Raw genomic sequence first — 21,569 nt, forward strand, 5'->3', positions numbered from 1 at the left:
AGTCGGAACCCTGGAGTCAGGCAGACTTGTGATAAACATGACCCACCACTGTCTAGGTGCGTGAGCCTGGATGAGTTACTGAAGTTACTGAACCTCTTTGAACCTCAGTTCCCCCATCCATAAAATGGGGATAATAATAGTCCTGACCCCACTGGGCTCCATGAGGATGAAACACAATGATGGCTGGCTAGGCAGTCTTCTAGACGGCACTGTCGTTCTTTGAAGTCTTACCTAGACTTCCCCTCAACCCCTTTACCACACCGTACCTGTGGAGGTTCCCATGATGGTTTCCAACATCCTGCTGCACTTGATCCGCTCACAGGGCTGCCCACCTGCTTGCACTGTGAGCTCTCCGCCGCACAGCCCACGGCCTGACCCTTGTGCCTCTGGCGGTGATAGATGCCTGAAAGCCACCGCTTATGGGCAAAATCGTGACTACCGTTTGTCTCCTGGCCACCAAATCGACTGCAGGGGCCTCCAACCTAGCCTCTACTTCCCATCTTGCCACCACCCTCCTCTACCCTATCCCCAAAGCCCTCGAGGCTCCCTGCACCCTTCTGTGTAAGTCCACTCTCCCTTCATGGGCTCCCCAGGCCCTCCATGTGGACACACAGACGGGATGGAGTGACCGATGGCGTGATCGGTAGCCCGCAGCAAAGCTCCAAGGAGTGGCACCGGGAGGAGCTGGAGGGTCCCGGCACCAAAGCTGCCCCACCACTTACTGACCTTCTTTGCCTGTGTGTTTTTTTCACCCCTGGAGTCCATGCCAGAGGCCACAAAACCCATCTGCACTGCAGATTCACCAGGAAGGGTCCAAAAATACAGCTTCCTGGGCCCACTCCCAAAAGGGGCTTATATAGCCAGGGGGCTGAGGGGGAAGATGTTTTTAACTCTCTGGGGAATGCTGTGGCCCAAAGCCAGGTCTGGGAGTCACTAACCACATCCGGTTCCACTCATTATATTTACTGAGAACCTGCATCGTAGGTGAATAAGCTCTGTCCCCCAGCTTCCGAGAAATTGCCATCTGGGGGGGGGTGTGCAGAATGGGGTGGGGGGTAGACAAACAGTCACAACACAGGGATGAGGCACGGGCCGGACTATCTAGTACTTCATTTAGCCTTGCACCCAATACATTTTTTTGTGCATTGATCTTGTCTGGACAATTAATAAATAAACTTAAGGAAAAGGCCACTGTCTTTTGGTTTTTTGGTGTTTTTCCCTATTTTCCAGAGTACTCAGCTCATTCTAAGGACACAATTGGCATTCAATCAATATTAAAGATTCAAATAATTAGACGTCTTATATCATGCCCCTTTTTCACTAATTCAGCCGTCAACGAGTTGTCTATTTGTTTTAGCTTCGTAATGTCAGCGTCAGTGTGGGGTCTACTCCCAGGAAGCAGCTAGTACATGTTTGCCGAGTAAATGAACGTCTACCAGTACAAATCTGTTTTGGGAGGAACAGAACAGTTGATACTGTACCACCTTCAGAGTTAGCATTTAAAAGACTTCCAACATTTTTCATTTGAATGATAGACCTTTAATCTCAGGATCAATTTCCTGATATGTAATTAGACCACTTTGTTGTTTATACTGTCACGAACATTATGAGCAGCTTAAGTAATAGCTTCCCGGACCTCAGCAGCCGGCAGTGGGTGTGCCCAGGGCATGGGAAGGGGCGATGCTTGCCCACTCCTTCCATGAGGCCGTCCCCCCAGCTAGGAGTTGGTCCGGCCACCCTCCTCACCCTGTCTCCACACAGGGGCCTGTGAACTGCATTCAGCTTTTATGAGCAGGTGCGTGCCCCTGCCTGGGCAGCTCAGCCCTGCCTGAGTCAGAAAGCCCCATGGGCTGTTCAAAGCCTACCCACATGTCAACATGCTCCAGAAGCCAGGCTCTATGATTTAAATGTGAGATCCCCTGTGCTGCGGAGAAGCTGTGTGATGAAACCGGGACACCCAGCAGGAGTTTCTCGTGTGGGATAGCCAGCCATGTGGGAGCAGGCAGGGCAAGTGGGAGTAGCCAGCAGAATGGACAGATTCTGCTTTCCCTGGGCCCAGCGTGGCCAGCGGTCTGTTGTTGTTATTGTGGTTTGTTTGTCTATTTGTTTTAAGCCCTGAAAACCAGACGCATGTCTTGAGTGGGGAACATTCTGGATGTGGCTCAAAGATCATCTGGCCCCCCACTAGGTCCAGTCTAGGGATGGGAGATCTGGAAATCCCTCTGCACCAAGGACTGGAGGGAATTTTCCTGGAGTGCATGCTGGATCGTGGGGAGCACTCAGGGCAACTCAGTCTGAGATCTGTTCGCTTCCTTTTTCTTCTGCTGGAAAATCATGGGATCTACTCACTGGCTATTTATTTGTTCCTATCTTCCCCACAGACACTGATGCCCATGTGCCAGGCAAATGAACACTGCTGAAGAGTTCTCGGGTGGGACCTCGGGGAAGTGAACAGGCCAGAAACAGAATGAAAAAGCTCTTAGAAAGCGTGTCTGCCTTTCAGCAGGACCCATTGAGGGGGTTCTCTGTCCACGTCAAATACACTGTTCTTGGGAGGCAGTTCATGTGTCTGAGCAGAAGACAGAGAGAAAGACAGTTTTGTCCACTTCCTCGCTATGCAGAGAAACTGAGGTCTCCTGGGAACTCTTTTCCCAGAAACTGCATAAAACCAATGAAGTTTCCAGACAGTAAATACAGAAAGGCCTCTCTGCTAAGACAGGGCAGACCCAGACCCTAAGAGACACTCAGCTGCTGAGCTGACCTCTGAGGACATTACTGGCTTGCCGAGTTGTCCTATGCCATCAGTAGGAGTCACGAGGCTGGCATGGAGGGCAACGTGCACCTGTGTGGGTGCGCGGCACAGCTCTGAGGACACGGATGCCCCATGCTCCTGCTGACATGCAAAGGCCATGTTCCTATGAGCTCAGAGATGCTGGGATAAGCACTCCTGGACCAGAGCCTACCCTGGCCACTCCCCATTCAGTGGTCAAAGTGTCCCTCACTGACCCACAGCCCAATAGACAGCAGTGCAGGGGAGAGGACCGTAGGTGGGACCACTCTGGTGAATTTTCTCTGGAGGCTGTGGAGGTTTGGGAGATGGTAGCCCCCCATCCCCACATAAGAAATCTGGGCTGGCCGAATGAAGATGCTGGTCTCCTCTCTTGGTGTTTGGGCTTATGCTCTGAAAAACGCATTCACCGTTTTTTTAAGCAGCAACCATCTGAAAGAATCTTCCCTTTTTCTTCATAAAAAGAAAGCAAAACCCAGGAGCTACAAAGGAGACTGTGAGGTGAGACTGAGAAGCCTTTGACTCCAAATTCCCTCACCTCCTCCCAGCAAAGGACAAGTCAGGCTCAAAGCTCTGTTTCCCAAACTGATTTCCTGGGGCAGATCTCAGCAAGGATTCATCCATAAGGAGAGAGTCCAGGACTGCTAAAGAGTTCTCTCTCTCCACCATGACTCTTCCCTCTCTACAGAGCTGATATTTTTAAAGATTCTGGCTCTCTCTCATGGCAAGTCATCCACTTCCTGGATCTTTGTGCCTTGTAAATATCATCCTTAAAAAAGGCTATATCTTTTCATTGGTCTTTATTTTTAAGTAGCCTTCTCACCCCACAGCCCAGCTCCTGCGGAATGATTGTGTGGCCCTGTCTGGAATGCAGAACAGTCCCTGGAGAGACAGTCTGCCCATGAACTCACAAGGGTGTTTGCTATCAGCTTATTTGGCAAGAGGAATCAGAGACATGAACATGAGCTTCCAGGGTGGCGGGTCCCACCGGAGGCCTTCACCCCATCCACAGACATCTCTGCAGGCGCGTGAGACATAAGATGCGGAAAATGGACGCATACCATCTGAAAACAAGCCCCATGCATGTTTCTGCAGGGAAAGGTACTTCAGATGCCTAGAGAATTCATATCTGGAGAATCTTTGCTGGTCCCTAAGGACGTTTCTTTCAACAACGCTCACATAATTAGCAAGTCTGGTGCCAAACCCCCTCCTCCTCCCCTAGCTTATCTCTCAACTGAATGTCTCACTGCTTTCACCCTCAGCTAAGAAGAAAACGGGCACGTAACTCTTCCTTATTCACAAGCACCGAATTGAGAGCTTTCATACCACCACATCTTTTTGCTCAGAAACATTCTGCCTTTTTATCTGCCTGGCGATCTCCTATTCGTCCTTCAGAACCCAACTCCTCCAGCACCTACTTGGTGCGGTGTTTCCTAAGTGAGGCTCTCTTTTCAGGGCTTCCAGAGCATTTGATGTGTTTACGACAATGCTTAGAGCAGTAGCTGTCACTTTGTACGCATCCATCTGGCTGCCAGCCCAGGACGCAAGCTCCCGGGGAATAAAGGGATGAGGGCTTACTCACCCCTGCGTCTCCACAACCCAGCCCAGGATCTAGCACTCAGAAGTCGCCTAGTAAATGTTTGATGCCCCAATCAGTGCCTGGCCCACTTAGCCCCAGCCCACCATTCTTGGTGTTGAGAGAGAGGCCATGTAAAATGTGGAATGAGAAGAGACAATGGAGTCAGACACCCACCTCTGAGCCCCGGCCCCATTGAGTTAATTCACCTGTATCTGCCTCAACTTTCTTCTCTACAAAATCATGAATAATGTCACCTCTCTGTGGGCTGCTGTGAGGGACTGACAAGGTCATAGGGATCACCTAGTGCCTACTCATTTCCTAGAGCTCAGTAGGAAAAGCGAAGCCAAATGGAGTCCTGTTTAAAAAAAAAAAAAAAAAAAAAAAAAGGTTAATGGCTCCCATCATGTGCCATTAACACCGGGATAATGTGGCCACCTCCCACCCAAAGTGGTCTCTCTTGGAGTAAGAGACAGTGCAGGCTGTATTCATCCCACACCCAGAGCTTGGGATTCTCAGAACGAGGCCTGCTTAGCAACAAAGGTGATTTTTATCTGAATGACAGACCCACAAGAGGCCACTCTTATTGAGGCTAGGAGATCAGAGCCTTCGTTTCTTGTCTTTGGTTAACCTTTCACCCCAAGACACACCATGACAGAGGAACGCCAACTCAGCCATGGTAAGTCACTAAGCGCAAGCCCAATGGCCTGTACATGAGAAGAAGCCTCCTCTTCTCCATGTGGCTGCACCCGGGTTTTATTAGGTCCCAATAAACAATGAAGTGGCAATAGTGGGGCCCTGCTAACATGTGAGGCAGTCATGCTCAGGGTCAAAGAGAAACGTGGGAAGTGTGGTAGCTGGACCCACATGAGGATGCAACATGGTGCTGGGGGAGAAGCCACTTCAAGGGGTGTTTTGGGCTCCCTCAGTGGGGAATCGGGAGACCTGGCTTTCACCTCAGTTCTACCCTGACCTTGCTCCAAGGGTCTTGTTAAGTCAGGTCTCTGGTTTCTTTACCCATAAAATCAAAGAACTGGATTGGATCATCTATAGATTCTTCCCAGTCTCAATACCTTAGGATCATTGATCTTAGAGGCAGACCCACCTTTCTTAGCCCTTTCTCCTTCTGTGTTAGTTATTTGTGTGAGACCCCTCATCTCTCGTAGCTCCCACCATGCAGACTTCTACCAACACTATGACTTTTACTGCTCCAGAGTGTCTGGTCACTCCTGAGTACAGAGCCTGGCTGGGCAAGAAGAGGAGAGACTTGGGGCCATATTACTCAGAACACAGCCACTCTCTCTGGTCAAACAACGCAACAGCTCAACTCCAGAAAACTTGCAGCATTGAGAGCTTGGCTATGCCAACAACCTCTGGTCATCTGGGTTGGCTTCTTCTCTCTCAAAGCTTTTCCTCGCTCCCCTCCAATCCCACCCACACCCCCTAGGTTCCCAACTCTCTAGCAAAACGTTAGACTGTCCCCATGCTGCTTGGCAAGAGACTAGAGCTACAACAGGCAGTTCTTCTCTGTCCTCTGGCATGTCCCAGGGTTGGGTAGGGGAGAGAGAGGTGGTGAGGCTGCATGGGCCAGGAGAAAAGTACCTACAGAAGCAAGCTCCAGCTACATGAGGAGGAGGTGACCCGGAGAAGGCAGTGCGGGTCGCCAGGACAGACAGAGAGCACTGAAAAGTCACAGAATTTTAGTAAGCTCCTTGAAATGATACCTAGCCCTCTATACCTCCCCTATTTCCTCAATGAGAAATCAGAGGGCAGGTGAAGTTCGGTGAGAGACCCAAGGCCACGCAACTACTTTTGTTGACAATCAATACCAGAATGTGGGTCTTTGGCTTCAACCCATTCTTCTCTCCACTCTACTCCGTTGACCTCAAGACCTAGTTAGGTTACTCTGATGAGGCCAGCTGGATCCCCTACAGACTCTAAGAAACATGACCCAAGTGCCACTTAGGGGAAGAGCAGGCCCAGAAGATACTTTGATAACTGTCTCCTGACCCCATGCGTTCCTTCCCCAGCTGACATGTCTAATTGTTCTTTCTCCAGCCCTCGCTGCAAAATCTTGAGGAGTTCAGAGGTCAGTGAGAAGGGAGGGGTGGGCCTTCCTGTCCCTACAGAACTCTGAATATCTAAGATAACCATAAGGATCTCTCTTCCTTGGTCTAAAGGAGGTTGGTGGAAAAAAGTAGCAGACTGAACTAACTCAATGGAGGCCTGACCTTATCAGGCCAAGAATAGTCATCACGAGCAATTAGATGGGTCATCTGAATGTTTTTGACACCAAACAGTAGGATTTGCCCCTGTCCAGAACCTTTCAAAGACTAATGATCACATCAACATCAGGAGAGGGACGCTCAGAGTAAAAGATTCAAGGAATTAATTATTCAGCACCTATGACCCAGTTCCCGGAGGTGAGGCTAGGTGAGAAGAGAACTTACCAGCTCCTTATCGTGGCAAGAAATGCAAATACTTCACAGAGTAGTATTCCTTCTGCTGCCAAAGAGGATCCATTTATGGTTAAGAGTGCCTCCCACCCATCCCCCGCCCCCCCAAAGAGCCAAAGTTCACTCATTCGACAAATATTTATTGAGCTCCTCTTAAGTCCTATGCCCTCCAAGGATTTACATATGGCTGGGGCTTTGCAGAGTCTAAAGATCATGGGGTTTATAAACAGGAGGCCTGCGCTGTGTCCCAGCTCAGCACTTAGGCAGCTATGCTACCCTGCACAAGGTAAAAATTTAAGTTAATTTTCTCATCTGTGAAATGGGAAGGAATCCACCTGCTTATTATAAAGTTGAAATGATCTTTATAAAATGTAAACTGCCATGTAAACCCAAGGCATAAACAACAAAAGACACAACAGTGCCTGCTTCTCCTGCCCTCGAGAAGTTTATAACCTGGATATCTTTGGAAAATCACCCAAGGTACGTATTTGGCAAACATCACATTCCCTATAATTTGAGCAAAGGTTATGTTTCAACCTGCCAGTAGAGATGGGGCCTGTGGTCAGTCCCAGCCTTCTGTCTGGAAGCCCCAGAAGTGGCAAAAACAGCAGAGTAAAAACAGAGTAGCCGGGACCTGCCTGGCCCTGTGTCATGCCTGGGTGAGTGAAAGACCCAGCAAAGCCTTATGACTGAGACACAGGAAAAGACCAACTGGAACTATGGTCAATCAGAAACAAAACAAAGTTCCACAAGAGCGCAACAGGAGTGAGCCAGCACACACATCCCTCCCCATATGCATTTCAGACAAATGCCTGACCCTCCTCTATGGACATATTCTGTATTCTGCATTTCTCCAGGAACAAGGAAGGTTCTCAGGCCATAGCAGACGCCCTCTTTGCCTGCACACTAAGATCAGGACCTCTTTGCCTGCACACTAAGAATCAGAATTCATGCAGTAGCTTTTCCCCAGGTCCAGCCAACCCCTTCGCAGCCTGCTGTTCAAGATCTCACCTCCTATAGATCCTCAGTGCCCACCAGGCCAGCCTCTAAATGCAAGTCCTGATTGCCTGCTGCTCCTCCTTGGGGACCTCCACTCTGCTCCAGCCCTGGGTTGGGCACTGATGCTCTCCCCTCCCCTCCCCTTCTCCACTACCCCCTCCCCCAGGACCTGCCCTGGTCTCACAACTTCAGGAAAGCTCCTACAGGCAACACTGGTTCTATTCATCTCTATGATCCCTCTGACTCAGGGCATTCTGGTAAGTCCTTCACCATCCTGTAAACGCAGAACGATGGTCCCCAAATGTTCTCTGATGTCTATATAAAGAAGGGAGGCAGAGGAAGAAAGAGGGAAAAAGGAAGGATGCTAGACGGGAGGTCCAGGGCCCACATTCCAATTCGCCATTTGGCACCAATTACGTAGGTAACCTTGAGAAAGTATCTTCAGGCCAGGCCTCAGTTTCCCTGTCTAGTAATAAGGGGTTTGTGCTAAATAATCTCTCAGGTTCTCTCTAATTATAAACTTCGGTATTACAGAAACCGGACTAGCCTGGCCATAGGAGACATGTGTCCGGTTCCTTAGGAGCTGCCGCCGGGGCTGAGCCAGCTGACTGCCCAGATCTCAGTCTCCATGGTCTATAAAAGAAGTAAGGATAATAGGACCGCCCCTCCCGGGGAGTGGGGTCCCCACCAGACATGGCCATAGAGCTTCAGGAACCACAAAACCCTGGAGAAATCTTGGGGTTCAAATTCCCTCAGTCAACAGAGAGCTGCTGACCCCTGCCACATGCCTCATACTGTGCTTCCAGCATGGTGCCGCCTCATACAGGAAGGCTGGACGATGGGTCCATGCCCCCAGTGTTCCCACAGCTAGGGACTGAGACAAACAAGCAGACAAACCTTAACTCAGCCAGTCAGTCATGTAGCTGGCATCCGAACAAAGCAGCTATGGGAGTACAGAGGAGGAAGAGGAGCCAACTCTGCCTGAAGAAGGGAAAGAAGCTTCTAGAAGGAATGGCATGTCCCCAATGTGGATATCTGTTCCAGGAGTTGTGAGACCAAAGCCAGGGTCAATGAGAGAGAGGCAGAAAAATGAGGCTACAAAGTGAGGTTGAGATCTAATAGGAGGGGGCCCTGAAGGCCACCAGGGGAGTGATGGTCAGCCGATCTTCCAGAAAGGTCTGGCAGCACCTTAGAGGATGGAGCAGGGGAACACAGTGGAGCTGGGGAGAGTGGCGGAGGCTCCCATAAGAGTCCGTGAAGGCGACTATGCCAACAAGTCATTATCCATCACTGTCCATACCTGGCTGCCCTACCTACGCCTCTGGGGACTTGCTGAATCTACAGACAGAGCTGAACAGCTCTGCTCTCCTCCTAGGGGAACCCAAGCAGAGGAAGAGGCCATAATCACATTTGTAAATCTTGGACGCACGCTGCAGTGCTCTGCAGTCACTCCCTCCAGAAGCTGCCTGGCTAGATTCTTGCCTGGACCCACACCTGAGCCAGCCAGAGACGGAAACACCATCAGGTCTGGGACTGGAGTCGGAACAGTCTTACTAAGGGGACAAGGGTCAGAAAGCCCGCCCACCTGAAGGCCACTGACGTAGGTCCCAGACATACCACGGATTCAACCCCTGCCTCCCTCCCTCCTCTGACAGCACCGAGAGTTGTGGGACAGACAGAGAGCCAGGGAGGGCAAGGGAGGCCTTCACCAACCAGTGTCTCTCCAAACTGGGTCACATTCACTTGGGCTTAAAGAAAGAGCACAAGCACCCCTACACTTTCCAAAGCCTGAAGCCCGCTCCTCAAGTACAACTCAGCAGCATTAAAGAGACTTACTTGATTCGTAGGCATCAGAGTGACTAAAGTCATCTCCTCGTGGGACAAGCCAAGCACAGGTTGCCACGTTCCCTTAAAGACAAGAGCCAGGCAATGAATGTCAGTTACATTATCTTACATTACAGCCTCCTATCTTCTCCCGGCCACAAGGTCCCACAGGCTGGGGACTTTACCCCATAGCAACACTACTCAACAAGAGGAAATGCACAGGGAATTTCTCTCTGTGCTCCAAGTTTTGCATGTGAAGACAGGAACTGCTAGGTGGTTAAACAAATCCCACTGTGTCTGCTGTATGGGCCTCCTAGGGTTTATTACATCACTAGGCAAAGGTTTACAGAGAAAGTCAGAGGGGTCTGGAAAAGATTACTTCAGTAGCTCCTTTAGTAGAAACAGAAAGTGCCAGAATTTCTAAGGTGAAGACATGTTGAAAGTAAGTCAAGCTGGTGTAAAAACTTGGTAGTAAGTCACCAGTGTGAAGCCTGCCATATTTCCCAAGGCGGAAAGGGTCCAAAGCACTAAATAAACTAGGAAGTTCTAGAAGCAGACCATCTGGTCGTGGCAGAGTTTCCTAAACAACCTACTCTCTTGGCTTCCCTTGACCACCCGGATGGTTTGGTCATATCCTCCTGCTTCTCCAGAAAAATGCCCCCACACCTGTTTGGAAATGGAGCCCAGTGTTCTAAAGCACTTCTAAGAATTTACTTTCACAACTCCACATTTCTGAGAGGTGGCCTCAAGAGGACAAAAGTCAACACAGAGGAGAAATGAGAGATGTCCAAGAGGTAACACATATTCCACAGACATAGACGTACTTTGCTCCACAGGGCAGTGGGCCGACTTGCCCACATGGTCACACTTGTATTTTCTCTGTACACCAGGGTCTGTGTGTAGAGCCTGGGACTTGAACTCACTTTCAGAATTCTCAGTCTACGAATGGGAGAGCAGCTGCTATCTACTGAGCACTGGCTGAGCAAGGAAGGCACACTGGTAGACCAGATTCTGTTCCAGTGGCTCCTCACAGACTGGAAGAGAGGCCTGGAGAGCGGAAGACCCCTGCCCCAGCTCCATGGCACAGCAGGATTCAAGCCCAGGGCTGGTTGACCTAGTGCTCACTGGCTTCCCAACCACATCGAGGAGAGAGGGGTCCCAGCACAGCCCACAAGCAGCCTGGTGAGCTCCCAAGGCAGCCACTTGGGGAGAAGTTCCAATCACCGCCATCATGATCATCATTGTCAAGCCACACCTCTCAGGCCTGTGGCAGTGGACAAACAGGCTGGCCTGCCTCACCCGCATTCTATCAGCCTGAGCTGTAGGCTCAGAGAGGTTGGAGGACTCCACTTCTCTGCCCCACTGCTTCTCAAAAGAAGAATACGGCACTGTCTGCACAGTGGGATACCGGTGGGCATTCCTGGACTGGTCTGCAAGGGCTGACCATTGGTCAAATTCCCATAGGGCCTGGCCACATTGGAATCCAGCCACAGCAAGGACCAACAAGGACTTTGTCTGACCAACAGCTAAACATACTTCAGACTCCCCTTAACTCCACTAAACCAGAAGGTCCTAGGGCCCAGCACCTCCCTTCCCCTTGAGGGGGTCTCAGTTTCCTTATCTATAAAATGAGAAGTTTGACTTAATTGGTGATTTCCTCACCAAAGACTCCCTGCTAGCTGCTCCCCTCCAAGGGCTCAGACTTTAAGAGACACCTACAAAGCTCATCAGAAGTTAAAAGGAAGAATTAAAAGGATTAAGCCAAGCCCAGGCACTGCAGGGGGTTAGCTCAGAGGATCCTCCCAGCAACCTTGGGAGGCAGGTGGTACAGTCAGTGATGGGGGAAGCGGGGGATGCAGGGGGACTGAGGTATGGCCAGGCAAGCGTCTCACTTGGCCACAGAACCTGGGACTCACAGCGGAGCTGGCCTCAGGCCACGACGGTGTGTGTGCTCCTTGACACAATGTTTCCCTTTGTAACAGGAGAAGGAAACAATGTCTCCACTCAGACTTGCCATCTTGCCTTTCCCAAGCAAAGAAACACCAAGTCTCCAGGCCCCTGTGCACCTGACTTGGGTGATTCAGGAAAGATTTCCTGCGTGGTTGAGTCGCTTCAGGAACTCGAGGAACATGAGAGTACCTCAGGGAACCTTTCTCTCCACTGCACTCTCGGCCGAGCTCCCCAGAGTCAGGGTCTTCACGGAGGGACCCCGAGCCCTTGGAACAGGGCCTGGCACACACCAGCTGCTCAGTCAGCATTTGCTGAATGAAGGACTGAAGAACTCCAGAGGTGAGATGCACTCAGGCTCGTTCAAGAATCCTTTGGTGTAAGTTAGGGTGAGACACCCCAGGAGTGGCTTGGAACCACAAAGCTGGCCCCTCAGCAGCCAAGGTCTCCAGCCCACACACCCCAACCCCCCAGACAGAGAAGGAAGCCTCTGAGGCTGACCCAGGGATCAGGTGAGCAGCTGCTAGAGCAAGAGAAGCATCTGAGCATAAAGGCCACCCAGCGAGGTGGCCATGGGCTCAGGCCCCAGAATCAGGCAAACCTGGCTTCCCACCTCAGCTTTGCCACTTGAAATTAGTCAGATGGCCCCGGGCAAGTACCATAATTTCTGTGAGCTTCCTTTTCTTATGTAAAAATGGGACTAATGTTAGTACCTACTCTGCAGGTTTGTTGTTCTGAAGAGGAGGGGAGAGAATGTGGTTCAGGAGGCAGCCTGTGCATGCAGCTCACGGAGAGGACATGGGTCGTGACTGTCTGAGCTAGAGTGGATGGTAAAGAACACACTTGGAATCCCCTGCTTGGGTGTCAGCCCAGCTCTCCTACTAGCTCGCTGTGTGACCTCGGACAGGTTGCTCCACCTCTTTGTGCCTCAGCTCCCCAGTACAGTTAACAGGATTGATTGCAAAGACTAAATGAGTTATGTAGGTAAAGACCTTAGAATAATGCCTGGCACAAAGTAAGCACTCCAGACCAGGGAGTTAGTATCATTCTTAATTATTAATATCACAAGCATCCTTCTCCCTTTGTTCCAAAACAGAGTCCACCCTACCTCCCACTCCTCAACCAAAAAGGTAGGTATGGGACTCAGGATAGGTTCATTCTGAGTATCTTCCCTCCTTGGCCATGATCTTGAGTACAAAGGGTATGATGCACCTGTTCTCAGTTGTGCCAGGTTCTAATCTGAAAGCCTGGAGAAGGCCTGGTCCTCTTGGAATGGGTGGAGAGCTGTGTGGGGTCAGCTGGGAGCTGCCTGAGGCCATGGGCCACTGAGCAGGGGATGCCAGAGCTCACCTGTTCTTTTCCTGGTGCTGGATTCTGTAGCATTTCCTTTGAGTCCGAGTCTCCCCTAGAACTTTCCAAGGCATCCCATTTTTGCTTAAGCTCATTCAAGTTGGGTTCCTGTCACTTGAAACCAAAGGAGTCTCAACTAACAATAGCACTCAGCAACTGGCTGCTTCATTCCCAAATCCCACCCGGGAAGAAAAGCCAGCTGTACATGCTCAGTGAGCCCCAGCTAGCCAGGGAAAAGTGAGTGTGGTCAGCAATGGGTCTCTGCAAAGCGAAGCAATGGGAGGCTGCTACAAGCCCCTGCCCCATGCCCTTCCTGAGAGATAAAGATGCTGCAACTAAAAATGGAAATCGCCCCATACTGAGACCCCTGGCTGGGAACCCAGCCTCTAACATGGGTCCCTCTCACCCCACCATGAGATGTCTGAAAGATGAAGAAGAGAAAGGAAGCGGATCTGCATGGACTTCACAGTGGTGTGGAAAAAACTCCAGGCAGTTGCTTGAGACAACTCTTTTCAGAGGAGGAAGGAAAGTGCTTTGGAGAAGGGAAACCACCTTGTCTGAGCCCTTAAATTCGAGATAATTTCCCTGGTGCAATCGCCTTGAACTTGCAGCACAGTCCTAGGAGCTGGATGCTCATCCAACCCATTTTCCAGTGGAGGATACTGAGGCTCAGAGAGTGCCATGTCTAAATCATCAAGGTCATGCTTCTAGTGTCCGATGCCCAGTCGACCCACCAGGGACGCTGCCATGGATGCCAGCATGCTCGGGTCCTGAGCCTGAGGCCTCCTCATCACCCAGGCCTGTGCCAGACACCCGGGGGAGATGGTCACATGCTGCTGCCTCTCACTTACAACCTGCCCTCCAGCCCCACCCAGACACAGCTTCCCAGAGGAAGGGGCTGCCTTCGGGTGCTAACAGCACAGGGAGCATCATGATATCTGGAGGCAGTCCCTGGGCACGTTTCCTTCATCAGTGACTTTAATCTCCAAGAACCACGGTGTGATGTCATGGGCATGGCCCATATCCATGGGTTTTAACCAGAATATGCCTCTCAGAGCCCACGCAGAGTTTCCCAGGATTTGGTTTTCTGTTTTTTTACTCTCAGTCACCTTTCCCAAGAGGTCTGACTTGACAGGTGCAACTACAGTGCAGGACATAGTACCGTGCTCAACAGGGTCTCATCTTCCCACCACCTTCCAGCCAGTCTACTCCTGTACCCCCAGTTCCTCCCACAGCTTCCTCTCAAGTCCTTCCAGGAAAAGAAGCTCCAGCTTCAGGTATGTCTTAAAGAGTTCCAGAGAAATAGCAATAAGAAAAAACCAAAACCCTCTCCTGGGAGCAAAATCCACTGATTGCCTCCCCATGTCCCACAGCATCAGCCAGGGGGCAGACACACACCTCCGCACGCCGGGTCCCCGCACCGGAGTCTGTGCATAAGCGGAGGGAGGCCAATGCAGACGTGAACTTTGGCTGGTACAGACAGCCTCAGCTGCCACAGGAGGGGTAGGGACGACACTCAGATCAAGCGGAGCAGCCCTGGCAGGACACGGGCTGTCCCCATGGGTGTGCAGGAGGTTTGCAAAGCCCTTCCTAAGAGGCCTCCCCCACGGACCCACGCAGACACCCACATCACAGTGCCACATGGTGCCTGAGCCTCCTGCCAGCTGGTGGCCTGCTTCCTCTTTGTTTTGGAGGAGCTGGGTTCCGGCAGTGGCTATCCCAGTCACAGGGGACTATCCAGACAGGTATTTCCCTTACTCTTCTTTTTTCATTTCATAGTGATGCTATTTAAATAGCTCTGCGATTTAAAAAGAAGCAAATCAAAAGAAGCAGGCTGACTTTCCCTTGGGGCATGACCTGGTCGCACTGCTGGGGCTAGGAGTGATGGCAGCAGGACCCAGCACGGCCTGGCGTTGGGGTGGCACGCAGTCTACCTGGGGACTCCATGACCAAGCTGGATCAGCTGGAAATCAGAAAAGGGATGGAAAGCTCTCCAGGGGGTCCCATTTCCTACCCCTCCCCCAGCCTGGTTCCCTTGAAAACAGCCAGGAAAAAAATCACTCAGTGAGAATATGCTGAGTGTTCTGGCAAATACTGTGAAGAACACCCCATAGCAAGGGAAGCAGGGGGACACCGGAAGCCGAGGCAGTAGAAGGAAGAATGCTGTGGCCAGGCCTGCCAACACCTGGCCTCGAGGCCAGCCTCACCCCTGCCATGGCCTGCTCAGGCAGGCATGGCATTTTGGCACTGAGGCTCAATTGTTCCCCTCTGGGGGACAAGGTCTACCTTTTAAAGCTAGGGTGTGGACTAAATACAGCAGTGCCTGTCAAAGGCTGGTAACGGCTGCCACAGGAGAGCCACTGACAAGAGCCAGGAATGGCAGGCTGGCTAAGTGCCTTGTGAGGTTTACTTCAGCAGAAGCTTACAACTTCCCTGTGAGGTAGGTACCACATCCTTAAGTTCAGAACAGGAAACAGAGACTCAGAAATGAAAGCACCTGCCCAAAGTCACCCAGCTCACAGCAATCACAGTTAGAACACACACCCAGGCCAGCCAGACTCCGAAGTCCCCGCCTCTGCTCTGTTGCCTGCCGTGGGGTAGGTGCTCGAAACACATTATATAACATGTAAATGCCGAGCTGGGGGCTGCTGACTCTCCACCCAGGAGGTGCATGGAGAAAGGAGGGGGAGTTTGGGCCAAGAAGGTTTAGGAAGACTTTCTGGAGTAGACAGGGCTGAATCCAGGCCCTGGAGATGGAGAGAGGCAAAGAGGATGAAGCAAAGCCCTGCAGACCAGAAACACAGAAGCAAGGAGCAGGAGGAGGAGATGGCCAGGCAGGTGGGCAGAGACCGGCCGCACTGGGGGAGGAGAGGAAGCGGGGTTGGCATGAGGGCAGGATGGGCCACCCTAGCCATTGTCTTGGGGGCTCGTCCACCTAGGAGCTTTCTCACCCACACCCCAGCGACACTCCTGTCTGCTCCTTTGGTCATATGACAATCCTGGAGGGAGACAAGAATCACAACCATAAAGGCTCAATAACCCCTCTGTCCACACAGCAGGCCCAGCACCCAGCACGAGAAGCAGCTCCTTGCTCTCGCTGCCGTGCCCACTGGCCAGGCCCAAACTCTAGCTCCGGGATGCCAGGAATCAGAACACGGCCACGTGCACGGAAGTATCAGCACTGCCACCCAGCCTTCAATGTTCCCCGGAGGAAGAAGAGCTCTAGGACGTGATCTTCTTAGGGCTGGCTCCCTATCTCCCTGGACATCTCTTCCCCACCCCTGCTAGTACACTATTGGTATTTCCTCAATAACACTTGCTAAGCTGAACTAAACAGAAGATTCCTCTGCTTAAGCGACAGCTCTGGAGTTTGAGAAGTCTGGATTCAAGTCTGTGCTGGAGCCCTGAGCTTAGTCCTGCTTTTGCGGGAGGGATCACTTGCCTCTTTTGCCCCTAGAAAGGAAGTGCCTCCCACCCCCAGCAGTCACTACTCTGGCACCCCCAGGAGCCCCCCTGCACCCTGGACAGGGTTCTGGGCACCCAAACTAGAGCCTGCTCCTCCACCTAGGAGAAGCATGGGTGCCAGCCTCTTCCTCCTCCTCCAACAGCAGGTACCCCCAAGTAGGATCTGTGCTCAGGCTCAGCTCTGGCTCTAAATGCTTAAAGCTACAGGGCTATCCCCACTGTCTCCACTTCCCAAGCCCAGAGCACAGAGTCCCAGCCCAGGCCTCAGACCCACGGAGAAGGGAAATGGGAGTGGAATGGAGGTGATTTGAGCAAGTGTCATCCCTGGCCCGGCTGTGCTTTTTTGGAACTAACAAGACCTGGAGGGGATGGGAGGGAAGAAAGCAGAACTGTAGAAAGGTCTGTTGGTCCCATGGTCTCCCACCAGCCCTCCTGGGGCAGAGAAGGACACAGGGGAAAGGACAGAGAGGCTCTGTGGATCTGAGCCTCCAGACCCATGCTTCCTGGGACAGGCAGGGGACCACACATTCTGTTACCTTCTGCCTGTGGGTCTATGGACAGATTACTAAACCCTGTGGAGGCTGGGTCTCCTTACCTATTAAATGGGGATAAGAACCGATGACCACAGGGGACAGCTGTAAAGACTGAGTAAAACATGAATGTGAATGTGCTTGGCTAACTGTAAAGCACCCTTAGAAACATCAGATATTTTCCATAGTCCTGGGAAGGGGGGTGTGCAGGTCAGACTACGCAGCTGCTAGCGAAGTGGAAAACTAGGAACCCATTCCATTTGGCAAACTTCTTTCCACATCTTCTAGGACAAGGCACTTGTCTCCAGGGGTTTCAAAACAAACAAACAAACACTGAGACCTATTCCCAAGCGCTCACAGTGTGGTGAAGAGTTGTGCCCACATTTACATAAGGCAAAACAAAATGCTACCGGAGGGCCCACGCAGAGAGGGTGGGACATTTTATTCTGTCCTCAGAGGTCAAAGGAGGCTTTTATAACATCATAATATAATAGTTATTAGCATAACATTAACTCTCAGGGCTTGCTGGTACCAGGGTATTCTGGGTATTTGCATGGCTTACCTGATTTAATTGTCATAAAATTTCTATGAGTGAGTTTGCAGATAACAAAACTGAGGCACAAGGAAATTCATTCCTATCCTGGCCTTACATGGCAGGTAGGTAGGTGGTAGAGCTGAAATCTGCACCCATCAGACTCTGCTCCTTTGGCACACCAGGGGCTGAGTCAACCAAGACAGGTCTCAGGCACACTCTGTCTGTGGCCAAAAGGCTCTGATAAGGCCCGTGGGGATGAGTCACTGCGGGAAGGTGCTGACTTACCCACAGTATCTCCCACCCGTGTGTAACCCTGACTCTGGCTCCAGGGTCCTGCCGCTGACACTGTGCCTGGTCTATTTGTGAAGGTGGCCACAGCTCTGTATTCCCCAAGGCTCCATGTCAGCACCAATACCAAAGAAGACTGATGGAGCCTAATTGTCAACGTACATTTACATAACAGATCACTCATGGAATAATTTGTTATTATAAAAGGTAGTCCGATGTCAGAGAAAAGAAAACTCTCAAATCCTGGTTCTGCCACTTACTGGCTGTGTGACCTTGGGCAAATCTTAGTGTCTCCGAGCCTCAGTTTTCCCATCTGCAAGATGGGGTTAACAATGCTGATCTCAGGCAGGTGTAACAAAGATGAAATGAGATGGTACATCTAGTGCACACCACAGGCATGCTAAGCAATGGTTAAATAAATGACCTTACAAAGGATTTCCACTGGAAAATCATTTTCTGTGTGATAATATCTGGCGATAATACTTCTAACTCATATTCATCTGCCACTAAGCTAAATCCATCACATGCATTATCTCATTTAGTCTTTAAAAGCATAATTTTCTTCATTTAACTTAGCTTTAGGACCACAGAAAGGGTATGCCCAATGCAGTAATTTTACCTATGCACACCTGTATATGGAGAGAGAGACAGGATGGTTGGACCAGCTAATATCTCCTGGGTACCCCCTATATACCAGTAACTGTTCTAAGCATTCCATATCCAGTAGCTTATTTCATTCTCCCAAAAATGCACCTATAAGGTAAGTCCTACTTCATCCCCATTTTACAAGGGCTGGGGCTTGAAGCACAGAGTGGGTAACTTTCCCAAGGCCACTGTGGCAGGACTCAAACCCAGAGCCCACATTCTTCAGCACTATACTCTTCTAAAATAAAGAAGTCACAGCAAGAATGTTGAACTGACCCCAAGCCCTAAATTCTAAGCTTGTCATTCCCCCTCCAACCTAAGCTCTGCCTTTGTTCCCCTTCTGCCAGTACCTGCTCGCCCCCTCACCCCTGCCCCACTGCTCTTGCTCCCCAGCTCCACCATGGTACCATGGTACCATGGAACCTAAGTCAGACGTATCAAACTAGTGGAATTTTATGGGCCCTGGTCACCTGGGCCTTCAGCCCCCTATATCCCATCCTCTACAAAGTCACCAGGGCCATCTTACCACACATGGCACTCTTCTGCTCAAGCACGCTCAAAGGCTCCCTGCTGCCTAGAGTGAAGCCCCCAGTAGGGGGAAAAGCATCAACTGGGGACTCGAGGTCCCTGCAGGATCTGGCCTGCTCTCCTTCCCTCTGGCCCCAGACCTCTCTTTTGCTGGCTTCTAAGTGCCAGAGGCAGGGCAAGTCAGTAAGGTCTTTCCCGACCAGCCCATCTAAAATTCCAGTCTTCTCCACAACTCTTTTCCTCCACCTATACCCAGAACATCCTGTCTTCTCTCCTGCTTAGTGCTCTTGATCCACCTCATGGCCTGGCCTCATAGGTTTAACCTCATCGTTTATGGTCTCTCTCCCCCTCCTAGAACATAAGGTCTATGAGGCAAAGGATTTTACCTTTCTTTCCCTTTCTGCAACCATAGCACCTCGAAGAGCTTTTGGCACAGCATAAGAACTCATAAATATCTGCTCAGTGAATCGACATTTAACAAGCCCAAGAAGAAAATGTGCAAACAAAACAATGGTGGGGGAACGGCTAGCATACCTTTGGCCTTCTTCTCTGCTCCTGAAGACGTTTCTGGAGTAGAGGCTGTCGGTGCCAAGATCAAGATGTATGGCGGCCAGAGCCTTTCTTGTTCATTCTCCCTGGGATTTACAGTAGGACAGCCTCCCATCCCTGTTCTGAACTTAGATGGGTGCTTGCCGCCCACACACACACACACACACACACACACACACACACACTCTCTCTCTCTCTCTCTCTCTCTCCCTGTCTTTTTGAAGGCTGTCTGCCTCTGTCCTGAACTCACATGTCCAGCCTCGTCTCCTTCTGCCCACCTTCAAACCAAGCCATTTCCCATCTCCCCGGGCCTCTACACCCACTAGAAATGCTCTCCTCTTCCCTCCATGTACCAATTTGCACTTCATGGACTCTTCTTCATCCAGATCAAATGTAGTCTCGTCCCCACCCCCCACCCTCCTTCTTTCCCTTCAGAGCCTTCCAGGCCTCTCCAGCCCCTAGAAAACCACCCGCTGCTATCTCCGGCATCCTATGGAATTAGTCATGAACTATCTTGTGATTGGCTTTCAATGATCTGAACCGTTACCACAATCTCTCCATTTTTTTTTTTTAAACATGTATGTCTTGTTTTCTCAAGTATGTGCTGAATGGCTCCAATGTGCTTTGGAGTAGAGGTGAGGCTGGGCCCTACCCATACAGCGATCCCCATAGCACAGGGCCCAGGCCACACAGTAGGTGCTCAAAGGTAATACCTGCCCAAGGTAAACAAGTCACTTTCTTAATCAGGTCATTTCCTCAATCCCAGGTGCCTGGACTGGCTTCTCCCAATGGCCTATATATTTTTCTTCAGGGTCTGCCCTGACCTTGGTTCTCTGTAAGGCCAGTTCTGGGCTTCTGTTTTCAAAGGGGGTTAAACCCATTTTAACCATGCTCCCCTGCGCTGGGCAGAGAAGTCCAGTGGGAGAAATTTCTGTAAGGTCCCACAGGTCTGGGGAAGGAAAGTACATTGTTCTTGGAGGCAAACCCAGGCTTCAGAGCATTTCAACTACCTCAAATCCAGGAATTCAACAGGGAGAAAAGACCACGGTGCGAGCTGTAGGTGAGTCATGGTGGGAAAACCAACACTTGAGGCCCAGTGCACCGACACTTGGTAAACTGTGATTACAAGAGGCAGCAAAGTCTCAAGTTCCTTAGGAGCCTCAAAGGAGAGAGTCAGGGAGGACGTGGTTTACTCAGACCCCCCAGGTGCCAGGCTGTAGACGAGGGTCCCCTTGGGTCCCTACTGCCAGGTGAGTGAGCTGTCACGAGCCCAGTGTGCACCTGAGGAGCGGAGACCCATGCTAACCAGGTGAGTCCTGCTCTTCCCACAACCCCCAAGCAACAGTCCCGGGTTGTCTGTGGTTGGGTTTTTTGTTGTTTTGTTGTTTTAAATTTTGAGTAGGAAATACATTCAAAAATCAAAACTCACAGAAGTATACAGGAAACATGTCCCTTCTACTGTACCTACCCCATCTGCCCCCACTCCAAACGAGGGAACCGCTCTCCTTGCTTGTGCCTCATCTCTGACAATCTTTTTGTGTATACACACAAATATAAATATTTATTCTTTTCTTTACGTAACTGATACACACTTCTCAGTGCCCAGCTTGGATCTCTTAAAGGGATGGACTTGGGATGGGGCCCGAGACAGAGGATCTCTATGCAATAAAAAAAGCGTGAAACAAAAAGGAAACTATTCTGGAGAACACATGTATGCTCAGAGAGGAGCTGAGGCCTCAAGGGAAGGTCCCTATGGGCCCCGTGGGGTCAGCTGCTAATGGAATCTCAGGCCAGCCTGAGGAGAGCTTGGGTGGTAGGTGGGGGAATGGGTGTGGGGAGGGGAAACACCAAGGGAAGTCCTGAAACCCCACTGGCTGAAATCTCTGGCTGGCCTCACCTTCCAGAAGAGGGAGGAAGTATCCATAGAAACAGGACTAACCTGATTCCCACAACAAGAGCAGAATAGGTTAGTGACCAGGAGGATACAGGAACTATGGAGGAAAAGCAATCATTTCCTCTGAAATTTATGAGACCAAGAAGGGGAAGCTGGTGCCTGAGACTCTCACAGACTTCAAATGGCTGGGAGCAC

General features: G+C 50.9%; 1 protein-coding gene across 1 annotated transcript in view; it reads right to left on the reverse strand.

Annotated features, from left to right (window-relative positions):
* LOC111159507 (F-actin-methionine sulfoxide oxidase MICAL2-like) overlaps positions 1–9,697 on the reverse strand; it is a 185,313-nt gene extending 175,616 nt beyond the window's left edge. The window contains exon 1 of the mRNA XM_022522030.1: positions 9,656–9,697. The gene's annotated coding sequence lies outside the window, so the exon portion shown is untranslated. The remainder of the gene's footprint in view (positions 1–9,655) is intronic.
* Between the last annotated feature and the right edge of the window lie 11,872 nt (positions 9,698–21,569).

This window comes from Enhydra lutris, unplaced genomic scaffold (genome assembly GCF_002288905.1).
Source record: "Enhydra lutris kenyoni isolate GAN:26980312 unplaced genomic scaffold, ASM228890v2 scaffoldscaffold68, whole genome shotgun sequence".
NCBI lineage: Eukaryota > Metazoa > Chordata > Mammalia > Carnivora > Mustelidae > Enhydra > Enhydra lutris.